This window comes from Amblyraja radiata, chromosome 11 (genome assembly GCF_010909765.2).
Source record: "Amblyraja radiata isolate CabotCenter1 chromosome 11, sAmbRad1.1.pri, whole genome shotgun sequence".
NCBI lineage: Eukaryota > Metazoa > Chordata > Chondrichthyes > Rajiformes > Rajidae > Amblyraja > Amblyraja radiata.
In genome coordinates, this window is record NC_045966.1 from 57,264,699 (window position 1) to 57,280,759 (window position 16,061).

Genomic DNA, 16,061 nt, shown 5'->3' on the forward strand with positions numbered 1-16,061 from the left:
CCCGAGTCCGCAGGCCGAGCCGGACAGAGTCGCAGGACCCCACGATGTTTGTCAGCGCCGCCCGCGTTGGGAGCTCCGCGAACCACAGCTCCATGATGTCGGTGCCGCAGGCCCAGCACTCCGGGCTCCGGACGGCGATCCCCGGTAAGGCATCGCCAGCCCCGCAATGTATCAGCGCTGTCCCGCCGCTGCTGGAGCTCTGGTCGGTCCCGGCAGGAAAGGCCGCGCCAATCCAGTAGGTAGGCCGCTGGGGGGGGCGAGGACGCGACTCGAATAATAGTCGCGTCCTCTCCAGGAAGTGACTGAAGGACGGTATCCCCCTTACCGTGCCCTCTTCCCCAACATTAAAACATTAAAAAAAACATAAAAAACACACTTCAACATAACTAAAAAAACAAAAAAACAAAAAAATACCGGGCTGAAGGTGGAGGCAGCTGGCACCAGCGCCACAGTCTACACTGTGGGGACTGTTCTCTTTTTCCAGAATTTAAGTATAAGTTTTTTCGTAGTTATTAAACCGTAGTCAAGGAAGCGTCTTTGAAATATCGTTAGATTAGGGCAGCTCTCTGACATTCCTAACATTATTAGTATTGGATCTGGCTCCAATGGAGTTTTAAGTGTTTTTCGAAATAATATTGAATATTTCCGCCCAGAAGTTTTGTATTTTTATACAGGATACAAAAGTGTGAAATTAGCAATAGTTAAAACAAAATTATTGAAGAAGTTCTTAATGAATGGCGGAGTAGGCTAAAAGGGTGGAATAGACTTCCCGTGCTCTGATTTAAGTTCTTCTGATCCTGGAAGTTGATAAATCATCAATACAGTTGACCTGCACTCTAAGCTTTTAAAGGCAGTGGTTGGGGAGAGAATTAATGTTCTGGTTGTCTTCCAAAATTCCATTGATTTCTGTATGATTCTCATGCATTAAAAAGAAGCTAAGATAATCACAATATCCCAGAAAGGAGAGAGAAAGAAAGCAGGCAGCTCTCGGCCAGTTAGCCTGACATTAGTGAGAATGTGTTAAAATCTATTATCAATGAGGTGGTAGCAGGAAGCTTAAAAAATTATCACAGGATTTGTAGAGTTGACATGGATTTATGATCGGCAATTATTGCTGCACCTCCTCCTTTTTTACTCCTTGTCAATCTGATATTATCTGCTGTTAATGATTCTATTTCCTGATCAAATAACCCTCAATCAATCTGAACCATAGCTGAAACATTAACTGCTTTTTTTTCCCATAGATGCTGCTTGAGTTCATCCAGCATCTTCTATTTCTGTTTCAGACTCCAGAATTCTTTTTTTCTCTTAGTTTGCTTTTTTCTACCCTACGCTTATAGACATTAGGAAGAAATGTGTGTATGTGTGTGCTTATGTATGAATGTTTTTTTATATATATATACATATATGTCTGTGTGTGTGTGTGTTTATTATACAGTATGTATATATGTGTGTGTTTGTTAATGTGCCTGTGTGAATGTGTGTGCGAGTATATATATATATATACAGGTATCTCTATATTACTAAAATTCTGATCTTGGCCTCTTCCTGTTGTTCTGTATATTGATTTTATTTAAAAAAACGCTGCCATTTACGGCTGTGATTTTTGGCCATCTTATTCAGAGTCCCCCTCCGCTGCACAGGACAAGAGGATTTTTCCCATTTATGAAAATTAATGTTATTAGAGTTTACAAAATGTTATTAATTTAATGTTATTAAAGAGTTATTAGAGTTTACAAAATGTTTAGATTCTCTCTGCAGTCAATCACACCATGAAGGCCACGCCCCTTCTGGTGGGAGGGGGAGGGGCTATACAACCCAGAAGTGTGGGCGTGGCTCAGTCTCTGCAAGATGGGGGAGGGAGAGGGTCATGACTCTCAGTCCGAGCTGGAAATCTACAGAACATTGAGAATACTGATCTGTGAGTGCCCTTTATGTGCTTTTAAACTGTGCCTTTTGCAACTGAACAAAAAGATGAAAATGTCTAAAATTGATTGTCCACCCTCTCCCCCTTTCTCTCTCACCTGTTTCTGGCAGTTTCTGAGCTGCCAGCCTGCCAGGCCTGAGTTACTGAGTTGCCAGGCCTGAGTGACATTTGGCCCACAATGTTCATACTAGCCCTCTGGTACCCAGTCCCTTCTGCCCACAACACCGATGCTAGTGCTCCAGAAAGCCCTCCCTCCACTGGCCACCAATATTGGAAGATTGCGTTGGGGGACTAGCCCTCCCGTGTGAACATGGGACCCAACGGGTCCCACTTAGTCTAGTATATCTATATAATATATTGTAGGAAGGAACTGCAGATGCTGGTTTACACTGAAGACAGATACAAAATGCTGGAGTAACTCAGCATCTCTGGAGAGAAGGGATGGGTGACATTCTGTCTGGGACATATGACAATAAAACACTCATGACAATGCAGTAAGGATGATACAGTGTGGGAACAGGCCCTTCGGCCCAACTCGCCCACACACCGGCCGACAATGTCCCAGTTCCACTAGTTCCACTTGCATGCGTTGGTCCATATCCGTCCAAACCTGTCCTATCTATGTACTTGTCTAACCGTTTCTTAAACAATGGAATAGTCCCAGCCTCAACTACCTCCTTTGGCAGCTTGTTCCATACACCCACCATCCTTTGTGTGAAAAAGTTACCACTTGGATTCCTATTAAATCTTTTCCCCATCACCTTGAACCCATGTCCTCTGGTCCTCGATTCCCCTGGTCTGGGCAAAAGGCTCTGTGCATCTACCTGATCTATTCCTCTCACGATTTTGTACACCTCTACAAGATCTCCCCTCATCCTCCTGCGCTTCATGGAAAAGAGACCAAGCCTACTCAACCTCTCCCAATAGCTCACACCCTCTAGTCCTGGCAACATCCTCGTAAATCTTTTGTGAACCCTTTCAAGCTTGACAATATCTTTCCTATAACATAGTGCCCAGAACTGAACACAATATTCTAAATGCGGTCTCACCAACATCTTATACAACTGCAACATGACCTCCCAATTTCCATACTCAATACTCTGACTGATGAAGGCCAAAGTGCCAAAAGCCTTTTTGACCACCTTATCTACCTGAGACTCGACCTTCAAGTAACCAAGCACCTGTACTCCTAGATCTACAACACTATCCTAGGCCTACCATTTACTGTGTCGGTCCTACCCTTGTTCGACGTTCCAAAATGCAACACCTCACATTTCTCTGTATTAAATTCCATCAACCATTCCTCCGCCCACCTGGCCAATCGATCCAGATCCTGCTGCAATCGTTCACAACCATCATCACTATCTGCAAAACCACTAACTTTTGTATCAAGAGCAAACTTGCTAATCTTGCCCTGTATGTTCTCATCCAAATCATTGATGTAGATGACAAACAGTAACGGGCCCAGCACTGAACCCTGAGGCACACCACTAGTCACAGACCTCCAGTGTGAGAAGCAACCTTCCATCTCTGCTTCCTTCCATGGAGCCAATTTGCTATCCATTCAAATAGCTCTCCTTGGATCCCATGAGATCTAACCTTCCAGAGCAGCCTACCATGTGGTACCTTGACGAACGCCTTAGTAAAGTCCATGTACACGACGTCTACAGCTCTGCCCTCATTAACCTTTTTGGTCACGTCTTCAAAAAAGTCAATCAGATTTGTGAAACACGTCCTCCCATGTACAAAACCATGTTGACTGTCCCTAATCAGCCCTTGCCCATCCAAATGCCTGTATGTCCTATCCCTCAGAAGACTCTCCAGTATCTTAACAACTACAGATGTTAAGTTCACCGGCCTACAGTCTCTAGCCCTTCTTGAAAAGGTACAACATTTGCCACCCTCCAGTCTTCCGGCATCTCTCCCGTATTTAAGGACGACTCGTAAATTTCAACCAGCGCTCCCGCAATTTCCTTTCTAGTTTCCCACAATGTCCTCGGATATATCAGATCGGGCCCTGGAGATTTGTCTACCTTCAAACACCACAATACCTTCAGTACTTCTTCAACAGTAACCCTGAATGCTCTCAAGACACTTCCAGTGACTGCTCCAATTTTCTCCGTCCTGTAGACACAAGGACCTGCAGATGCTGGTTTACAATAATGTTATTGGATTATTTATCTCTGGCTGCTTCATGTTGTCGGCGGCTGCACATCCAACCAAGAAAGAAGAGAAGAGATGCGATGTCACTCACAGCCGCCAACTGACGCGCTTCCACAGACCGCACAGATCGTTGTGATATGGCGCAAAAAGACAAACTGTGCAGGGACTGAAGACAGCGTGAGAATTCTGTCATCAGCGTGAGAATTGACTGAAATGCGTGACTCTCACGCTCAGTGAGACAGACACACACACACAGGGAGACAGACACACACACATACACACACACACACACAGGGAGACAGACACACACACATACACACACACACACACAGGGAGACAGACACACACACACAGGGAGACAGACAGACACACTCACAGAGGGAGACAGACACAGACACAGACACACACACAGACACACACACACACACACACACACACACACACACACACACACACACACACACACACACACACAAGGAGACACATACACACATACAGGGATACACACACACACAAGGAGACACAGACACAGAGACACACACACACACACACACACACACACACACACACAGGGACACACACACACACACACAGGGAGACACACACACAGGGAGACACACACACAGGGAGACACACACACACAGGGAGACACACACACAGGGAGACACACACAGGGAGACACACACACCGGGAGACAGACCCAGGGAGACACACACACAGCCACACACACACACACACACACACACACACACACACACACACACACACACACACACACACACACGGGGAGACACACACACACATACAGGGATACACACACACACAAGGAGACACAGACACAGAGACACACACACACACACACACACACACACACACACACACAGGGACACACACACACACACACACAGGGAGACACACACAGGGAGACACACACACAGGGAGACAGACCCAGGGAGACACACACACAGCCACACACACACACACACACACACACACACACACACACACACACACACACACACACACACACACACACAGGGAGACACACACACACAAGGAGACACACACAGGGAGACACACAGACATGCACACACACACAGGGAGACACAGACACACACACAGGGAGACATTCACAAAGGAAGACACACACACAGGGAGACACAGATTCAGGGAGACACACACACACACACAGGGACACACACACACACACACAGGGAGACACACACACACACACACACACACACACACAGGGAGACACACACACACACACACACACACACACACACACACACACACACACACACACACACACACACAGGGAGATACACACACACACACACACACACACACACACACACACACACACACACAGGGACACACACACACACAGGGAGACACATACACAAAGGAAGACACGGGGACACACACACAGGGAGACACACACAGACACGCACACAGGGAAACACACACAGGGACACACACACACACACAAACACACACACACACACACACACAGGGATACAGACACACTCACACCTTTCCTTCCCCCCCCTCCATCCTCCCCCCTCCCTCTCTTTCCTCCCCCTCCCTCCCTCTTTCCTCCCTCCCTCTTTCCTCCCCCTCCCTCTTTTTCCTCACGCTTCCTCTTTCTCCCCTCTCTCCTTCCCTCCCTTCATCCCCTTTCTACATTCCCTCCCCCTGTCTCTCTTTGCCTCCATCCCTCCCTTTTTTCCTCTCTCTTTCTCGCTCTCTTTCTCCCCTCCCTCTCTTTCCCCGGCCGCCCAATGGGGAGTCTGGCGCGCACGGTGTAGCGTGGATTGGCGGCGCTGGCGCTGCCGTGTGAGTTGAAGGGCAGGAGGGAGGGAGGGAGGGAGCGAGGTTGCCGCAGTAGCCGGAAGCGCAGCGCTCGCAGACGGCTCAGAAAAGTGCTGGCACCCCCTGCCCGGGACCGGCGCGCTTCCCCAATCCGTGCAGATCGCTGTCATGCGGCGCAAACTTGAGACAAACTGTGCAGCAAAGATCCTATAGCTCCGCTATAGCTCCGCTATAGGATCTTTGCTGTGCAGGGACTGAAGACAACCTGTCAGCGTGAGAATTCTGTCTTCAGCATGAGGGCGTGAGAATTGGCTGAAATGCGTGAGTGTCACGCTCAAAGCGTGAGAGTTGGCATCCCTGTTATTGTGGCCTGCCTAGCTGAGAGACACTACAGCGAATGTTACTATAAGGAAATTAGATACATCAGCCCGTCATCAAGCTGAATCACCAGAAAGGTGCTGCTGCTCTCCTTGTGGCTGGGAAACAGGTTTGACTGGTTCTTCAGCTTCCTTCAGCCTGCGGCTGCTTCTGGTTTTGAGTTTCGTAATCCTGAACTGAAATTCAACCCTCTGCCTCTCTGCAGCCTCTTGTGTCTCCACTCCTAGATTTTATGGTAACCTAAATCTATTTCCTTTTACTTGAATTGGCACACCTCCACCCTCCGAAACACCAACAATCCCTTTGACACAACGCCCTTCAAACTGCATGTGGATCTAATTCTGTAATGTCTATCTACTTTACACAGATCTGCCTACACCTTTTTAACAGTTTGTACACATTCTTATGTAAGATCTGAAGAAGGGTTCTACCTCGGAAGTCCGTCCAATCCCCCCACAGATGCTGACTGACCCACTGAGTTCCTCCAGCACTTCGAATTTTGCTCAAGACTCCTGCATCTGCAGTCCCTTGTGTCTCACATTCACATTCTTTGTGGACTCCATTCTAATTACATCAGCTTAATTTACAACTGCACCTCATATTTTAAATTATCCTATTTCTCTTCATCCATCTCCAGGATACTAGCAAGTTTATGACACTTTTTTACTTGTGAATTTAAAAACTTCCATAATTTGGGTGCTGCTCAGGGCACAGATTATTTTGTGGTTGATTAGACAATAGACAATAGGTGCAGGAGTAGGCCATTCAGCCCTTCAAGCCAGCACTGCCATTCAATGAGATCATGACTGATCATCCCCAATCAGTACCCCGTTCCTGCCTTCTCCCCATATCCCCTGACTATTTTTAAGAGCCCTATCTAGCTCTCTCTTGAAAGCATCCAGAGAACCTGCCTCCACCGCCCTCGGAGTGAGAGATAGACACAAAAAGCTGGAGTAACTCAGTGGGACAGGCAGCATTTCTGGAGAGAAGGAATGGGTGAGGTTGCGGGTCGAGATCCTTCTTCCGAAAAAGTGTATCAACCCGAACGTCACCTATTCCTTCTCTCCAGAGATGCTGCCTGTCCCACTGAGTTACTCCAGCTTTTTGTGTCTATCTCTCAACTGTTCTGCCTATCCAAATCCCCCCCTCAAACTCGATAATCCTTCACCTTCCTACTGACATACTATTGAGCTGTTCTTTATGTTCCCTTAGGTAAGTCTACCATTCCTCCCTGCACCTCTGTTGGTACCTTCCAAAGATTCACCAGGATGACGCTGGTTGTCGCCAGGTGACGTTGGTTGTCGCCGGGTGCTGACTTCGGTGAATTCAATTGGCCGCTGCCTACGTCAACCGGCGACAGGTACCGGTGACTGAATTGTCTTCAGTTGTCTTCAGTTGTCGCCGACTGGGTCGTAGCTTGACTTTGGTTGTCGTCGGTAGTCGCCTGTCTGGTCGTAGGTTGCTGTAGATGTGGTCGTAGGTGGACGTCCTAATGGGTCGGCGGTTGTCGGTAGCTTGCCGTAGCTTGACGTCGACTCGGTGGTAGGTTGTCGTAGTTTGTTGTAATCGTTGTTGTCGGGGTAGTGCAGTCGCCGCTTTTTCGGCGACCTGCTACAATGGGCCTTTATCGGATCTCCCTGTAAAACATCCACTTACTATGCGAAAAGCCTTCACCATTCACGTATTTGTGAATGCTCGTATTCATGTCATGACAGAAATGTTGATCATGGCTGATTATGTCCTCCTCTTATACAGGCCATTCGATCGATTAACAAATGGGTTTCCGAGCAATCTCACCAGTCGTATTCCCCCACGTATTTCCCTGCAGCCAACCAAATCCCTCTGATTCTCCTTGTTCCCACAAGCAGGGAGTGATAATTCACAGTGGTCAATTAATCCACCAGCACATCTTTGGGATATGGAAGAAAACTGGTGAGTTTGATTAAAGAAAATCCCAAAGCTGTTTACATGTACATTAAAAACAAGAGGAGAACAAGGGAAAAAGTATGACTGATCAACGATTCAATGATTTGATGATATTTTATCGTCACATGTACTTAGGTACAGTGAAGTTCTTTGTTTTTGCATACAGTATACAAAGTACGTGAAGTCGCCAAATATCTGGTGCCGATAAAGTCACAAAATAACTAATTAGAGTCCCAGTGGGTCCCTCTTTGTTCTAAGTGGCACCCCCTGCTGGGTCCCTCTGTTCTCGGTGCCTCCCTTTCCCCCCTGCCTGGTCCCTCCATTCGCAATGGCTCAACCGCCTCTCCGCGGCCCGTTCTCGGCCCGACCACCTCTCCCCCTCATATGGTTCGCCACCAAGCCTTTGCTCTGCTCTCCGCTCCTTCATTATTGTATTAAATGGCATCAAAGGCCCAGAAGACATAAGAAAAATCAATGACTAAAAATGGAGGAAGAGAGAGAAAAAGAGATAGGAAACAGTCCAGCTGTTCTTAGGAATGAACACCTATGCGAACATTGAAGTTTGGAATTTAATAATCTTATGGGAGCTTGTTCATATATACGGGTGTCCGTAAATTGGCTGTGCATAAGCCAGGCCAGCCTGTATTATTTTATCAGGGCCCCATTGATTTCCTCCACACTAAGGAAAACAACCACACCCTCTCCAGTCTCTCCCCACAACTCAAGCACTCTATCCCAGACCCCATCCTGGTGAATCCTCTCCAGTGTGATCACACCTTTCCCATTGTGCTGACCAGAACAGTACACAGTACACAGTACACAATGTATGCTTAGCCTTTGGGCACCCAAAGCTTAAGAATTAAAATATTTTAATTAATGATACTTCTTTTGAACCCCTGAAAGCAACACAACTCTTTTGGATAAAGCTCTTTGCCACGAGCACTAACACGTGAGAACATATTATTGCAGGTGTCCAAAAATAAAAATATTCATCCCAACATTTTAATTCCCAGGTTTCGGGTACTTGAAGGCCAGGGTCATTTTACAGGAAAATAGATTTTTCCAACAAAAGCAATTTATCAGGTATTAACTTCTGAGGTCAACCTACTTGATTAGAAACCAATGTGAATTCAATTCATTAATTCATCCTGGGAGCGAGTGACAAGATAAATTATGTCCAGACAAAAGTTAATTCCAGAAATGTCTAATCACTGTGGTAAGTAGCAGAATACATACATTGTTTTACCTGTATGTGCAGGAATAAAATATTGATCCAGAGACAACAATTCCTGTCATTTTAATTCAGATAATTAAATAAATCAATAGACAATAGGTGCAGGCGTAGGCCATTCGACCCTTCGAGCCAGCACCGCCATTCACTGTGATCGTAGCTGATCATCCACAATCAATACCCCGTTCCTGCCTTCTCCCCATATCCCTTGACTCCGCTATCTTTAAGAGCTCTATCTAGGATTAAAAAAAGATGTTTAACATGAAGCTCCCATTAAAACTAACCTGTCACAGTTAGACAGAATGAAAGCAGGCCCTTCAGCCCACTGAGTTTATGCCAATCGCGAATCACTCATTTATAGTTTACTAGACTGTGGGACCCGTTGGGTCCCGTCCCCTCAACGCGTGGTTGCACGGTGGAGGGGGGGGGGGTGGCCTGTGGCATCACACACATACTAACCACCCTCCACACACACACACCCTCTAACCACCCCCCCACACACACTCTAACCACCCCCCCACACACACTCTAACCACCCCCCCCACACACACACTCTAACCACCCCCCCACACACACACACACTAAGCACTCCCCTTGATATTATATTAATATTATTCATTCTCTCCTTTTACCCCATCCCCACCCTATCCACTCATGCATAGCTCACACCTCGTGGGTGCATCTAGAGAGGGAGATGTAGGGGGGGTAGAGAGAGGGGACAGGGAGAGAGGGGGGGGCAGAGACAGAGAGAGAGGGGGAGCGACAAAGAGAGAGGGGCAGAGACAGAGATAGAGGGGCAAAGACAGGGAGAGAGAGGGGCAGAGAGAGAGGGGTGGAGAGAGAGATGGGTGGAGAGAGGGGTGGAGTGGGAGGGGGGTGGACAGGTAGGGGGAGAGAGAGAGGGGGGGGGGGGAGAGAGGGGGGAGAGAGGTGGGAGGAAGGGAGGCCGGGGTAGGAAGAGAGAGGCCGGGGAGAGAGAGGTGGGGGGTGGGAGAGAGGAGGGGGAGAGAGAGAGGAGATGGGGAGAGAGGAGGGGGGTAGGGAGGGGGGAGAGGGAAGGAGGAGATGTGGGGGTGGATAGAAGGGGGAGGGCGCAAGGAGGGAGGAGGGAGGGAGGGGGGAAAAAGGGGGAGGGGGAGGAAAGGGGGTGTGGAAGAGAGGCTGGGTGGGAGAGAGTCCGGGGGGAAGAGAGGCTGGGGGGAGAGAGAGGTCGGGGGGATAGAGAGAGGCTGGGGGGTGAGAGAGAGGAGCCAACTGGGGAGCCGAGAGAAAGCGCAGAGAGAAAGCGACGCCCGAGAGAAAGCGACATCCGAGCGTCTTTTGAATAACGGGGGGAGGAGGGAGAGGTGGGGGGTGAACGTCGCTCTCTGCGCGTGGAAGACGGCAGGCACACAGATCCATTGTGACGTCATCAGCAAAAGAGTCGGGTTTTTTTCAAAATTTTGTCAGATTTGTGAATATTTTCATTAATAACTCGAGAAATAAAGTATGAATTTTCCAGATAAGGCAATTTTGGACTACAGGGGCAAAATCTCTACCGGAATATGTAACCATTTTACCGTTAGCGTGTCGTTTTTTTGAGAAGGTGTGATTATACACAAACAAATAAACACACGAACAAACACATCCACATCCAAGATCAGAGTTTTATAAGTATAGAGATTGTAATTCACCCAGATTCTAATCCTCGCCTATACACTGGGGGCAATTTACAATGCCTAATTAACCTGCCAAACCACATGTTGTTTGGATGTGGGAGGAGACCAAACTCCTCAGGAAGAAAATGCAAATTCCAAATAGGTCGCAGGAAGAAAATGCAAATTCCAAATAGGTCGCAGGAAGAAAATGCAAATTCCAAATAGGTCGCAGGAAGAAAATGCAAATTCCAAATAGACAACACCAGAGGCCAGGATTGAGGTTGATCTTTAATGGTGCTTTCCTTCTGATGGTAGATTTGTTTGACAATATTCGGGGGGGTGTGCAGTGTAGGAAAGAAAGAGTGGGCAATTCAATATTAGCAACACAGCAAATAGATAAAGGAAGGAACTGCAGATGCTGGTTTACAAAGCAGATGGACACGAAAGGTTGACTTACTCCAGCATTAACTGCCCCTTAACAGCCATATTATTTTACCCTATCAGAAACAAAATCCTTTGTTTCACTCATCGCTCTTCCCCACCATCTCAGATAAGCAGGACGGGCAACATCTCTGGAGAGAAGGAATGGGTGACATTTCAGGCCGAGAAGGGTCTCGAGAAGGGGCATACCTTACCCTTATCCTCACACCTTTCCATTCCATATCTCTAGTTTCTCTCTCCCCTGACTCTCAGTCTGGAGAAGGGTCTCGACCCGAAATGTCACCCATTCCTTCTCTCCAGAGAAGCTGCCTGTCCCGCTGAGTTACTCCAGCATTTTGTGTCTATCTTCAGTGTAAACCAGCATCTGCAGTTCCTTCCTACTCATTCTCAGCTATGCAGAATGAATTGCTTCTCTCCATCACAATTCTAATGAAGGGTCTGAGCCTTGAAATCGTGAATGCTTTTTTGCTTTACCCAGCCATTGTGTGACCTGCTGAGTTTTCCACCATTTCCTGTTTTTATCACACTCATTTGATATGTTTATTGTGTCAGAGTAGCTAGCCTGCTAATTACTGTTTAAATTCACACCTAGAAAATGAGTTATTGGGTGAATCATAATAGATTACAAACATACACCAGGGAAGTGAGAAAGATAACAACAAACTGTAATTCCACACTAATATATTAGTTAGTATATACATGAAATCTAACAGCTGTGAACAAATTAATTATTTTATGCAACAAAATAATACTCAGCAGATTAGGCAGCATCTGTAGTTCATATTGCTGGTGGAAGAGCTTTTAAACAAACTGGGAAAGAGAGAAAACAACAATTGAAAATTGCAGAGAATTTTGTTCACAAGCTGCTAGACTGCAATTACCTGGCACCTTCGTGTTCGTCCCCATTGATCTCTCATTTTCACACCTCACCCTTCCATATCTCTATTTCTCCCTCTCCCCTGACTCTTAGTCTGAAGAAGGATCTCGACCTGAAACATCACCCATTCCTTCTCTCCAGAGATGCTGCCTACTCCGCTGAGTTACTCCAGCTTTTTGTGTCTATCTTCAGTTTAGTTTAGTTTAGTTTAGTTTCGAGATACGGATAGAGATACAATGCGGAAACAGGCCTTTCGGTTCACCGGGTCCGCGACGACTAGCGATCCCTGTTCACTAATACTTTCCTACACATATTAGGGAAATTTACAATTAAACCAAGCCCAATAACCTATAAACCTGTACGGCTTTGGAGTGTGGGAGGAAACTGGCGATCCTGGACAAGATCCACGCAAGTCTCGGGGAAAAAGTATAAACTCCGTACAGATAGCACCCGTAGTCAGGATCGAATCCAGGTCACTGGAGCTGTATGCAGCAACTCTACTGTTTAGCCACCGTGTTTTTTTTGTGGGTGGCAGATAGCAATTGACGAATTATTGAAAATTTACAGAAATTGCATTTTATTATTATGTGGATGGACTTTCACCTGGTTAAATATTCATTGGAATGGTTTCATCTGCTTTGTGTGAGAGGCACGTGGTAAATAAGAGACACAAGAAACTGCAGAGGAGTGTTGAGCAAAAAAATTAAGTTGGTGGGGAACTCAGTGGGTCAGGCAGCATTTCATAACATTTCACTTTATTTATTTCCTTAGCTGACATCCTTTTACAGTGTCTCCTTTTAATCTCTTGCCTTTGTCACTTACTCCACCCATCTGCCAGTCAACAAAGTGAAATGTCAAATGATAGACACAACTCAGCAGTTTAGGCAGCATCTCCAGTGAAAACGAACAGGTGACGTTTCGGGTCAAGACCCCTTTTCAGACGGCGAGTCAGGGTTGAGGGAAACTAGAAGTATAAAAAGGTTCAGTACAAATCTGAGCCGGCTCCAATGACGAAGGAAAGGTGGAACCCACAATAGTCAATTGTTGGCTGTGAAAGGGGTGATAATGTTAACATTGGCCAAAATAGAGTTAATATAAAATGGAGGACCTTTGCATCTGCGGGGCATGCTTGGTCAATTTCTGTGTAAAGCTACAAGCTGTGAGCCGATGCCAGAAAGTCTAGGTCCTAGATTGAAATATCAGATGAGGTGAAGTCCAGATGTTCTCCCTATGCGACTTTTTTGTCGTATTCCCCTTCTCTGCCTCCGTATGCGCTGAGGCCTAATGGCGGAGCTGGCGACCTCGAGGCTCAGGAGGCAGAGCCCGCCAGGACTCGCCCTGAGCTCGCTCCCGTGAGGGCGGTCCGGCTCGGGGCTGGAACAGTGCTTCCGTGAGGGGCTGTGACGCTCCCGTGAGGGCGGCCAGCACGAGGGACGAACGGTGCTCCCGTCGGAGTGGCCGAGCTCGGGGAGGTACGGCGCTCCCAGCCCGAGGGAGGAGCGGCGCCCATGTCGGGGCGGCCCGGCCCGAGGGAGGAGCGGCGCCCATGTCGGGGCGGCCCAGCCCGAGAGAGGTACGGCGTCCATGTCGGGGCGGCCCAGCCCGAGGGAGGAGCGGCGCCCATGTCGGGGCGGCCCAGCCCGAGGGAGGTACGGCGTCCATGTCGGGGCGGCCTGGCGCGAGGCTGAGACGGTAACGGTACTCACGTGAGGGCGATCCGGCTCGGGGCTGGAACGGTGGTCCGGTGGCTGGGACGGCGTCCTGGTGGCGGTGGCCTGAGTCCGGGGTTCGGCCGCGAGCCAGCGGCTGCGTCAGCAGGACTGGTGGGCGGCAGCTTCGACCACCCCGGGACGCGGTGATTGAGCCGCGGGACAGTTTTTAACATCGCCCGGTGGGGTATCGCCTCAGCGCAGAGGGAGAAGAGGAGGGAAGAGACTGCAGACCTAAGACTTTTGCCTCCATCACAGCGAGGAGGTGCTAGGTGGACTCACTGTGGTGGATGTTAATATGTGTTTATTGTTGTTTTTTATTGTATTGTATGTATGACTGCAGGCACGAAATCGTTCAGACTTCGGTCTGAATGACAATAAAGGCTATCTGTAATCTGTAATCTGTAATCTATTGTTAAAATGTATGAGGACTTTGCATAGAAGCTCAGAGGTGTTGCAGATGCATTATCAGGATTGGCTGGCAGCAGAAGGGTTGTAAATACTGTTAATAATGTTGCAAGTTGTTTGTGTTACTGTTTGACGATTGGCTGAAGTGTGAAGCCTTGTTTGAATTGTTTATACTCCATGGGAGAATGTTGCATTACTTGGGCCAACTGACTTCTTTCCGGAAGCTGCTGTAGAAACATTGGGATGGGGCGCTTTGTAATTGGGAGGGGAACTTTGTAATTGGGAGGGGAACTGTCAATAACACTTTAAAGTTATTAAATGCCTTTTCATGCCTTTTTTGATGATTTCAGGCAGATAATGCCTTTTTCACGATTGTGCCTGAATCAGCCTTTTTTGCCATTTTAACATAACTTACATGAAAATTTACACCACTGGGGAAAAACCCGGCTGTAAGTGTGTGTTAAATGGTGATTGGAGAGGGGTGCGTGGGAAAGGGTCCAGTCTTTGCAAACTGGAGTCATGCTTTAAGTAGGTGTGAAGTGGTGATTGGGGAGGAATAGGTGGGGAAGGGTCCAATCTTTTCAAACTGGAGTCAAGCTGTGAATTGTTGGTTGGGGTTACCATGGTTAAGTTTCTGTTTACTGAAACTGCAGTAGAACTCCTTCAGGTCGTTGGTCAGCTGATGATTGTCCAAGGAGCAGGGGTTTTCCTCTTGTAGCTTGTGATTTCTTGCAAGCCCTTCCACACTGAAGAAGAGTCAGTTGCTGAGAACTTGCTCCTCAACTTCTCAGAGTACCTTTCCTTGGCAGCTCTGATTCATCTTCTTAGCTTGTAGTTGGTCTGCCTGTAGAGGTCTGCATCCCCGCTCCTATATGATCTACCTCTGCAAGCGTCAAAATGCTTAAAGTCAAGTCAATGCCTTGTAAAAAACTGAATGATTTGTTGAGAGTGTACGGGGAGTGATATATTCTCTACAGACAACTGTGTGCTGTTTTGCAATGCATGTGAGAAACCAGTGAATCATGAGAAAAAATATTTCATCTCCAGGCATGTACAGACAGCTAAACACAAATTGGCGGCAGAGAAACAGAAGGTAGGAAATATGCAAGCTTGTCTCCTCACAACATTTACTGCTGGCTCCAATCGAAAATCTGAGTTTTCGAGTGATCTGTAGAAGGCATTCATTGATGCTGGAATTCCACTGTGGAAATTGGAAAACAAATCTCTCAGAGGTTTTTTATGGAAATACACAGAGGAACCTATACTGAGCAAGTCATCATTACGGAGAAATTATGTTGACAGTAACTTCAACATTGTTGTGCAGAAAATTAGAGATTATGTTGTATGCAACAAAATGTGGATCTCAATAGACGAGATAACTGATGCTGTGGGGAGATTTGTTGCCAATGTGGTCATTGGTACACTGGAGGCAGGTCAACCATCAAAGGAGTATTTCTTGACATTGGAAGTATTAGAGAAGTCAAAGAGCTGAACTATTGCTCAGTTGTTTACATCTTCACTTGCCGTACTTTGTACTTAAATTTCCTGG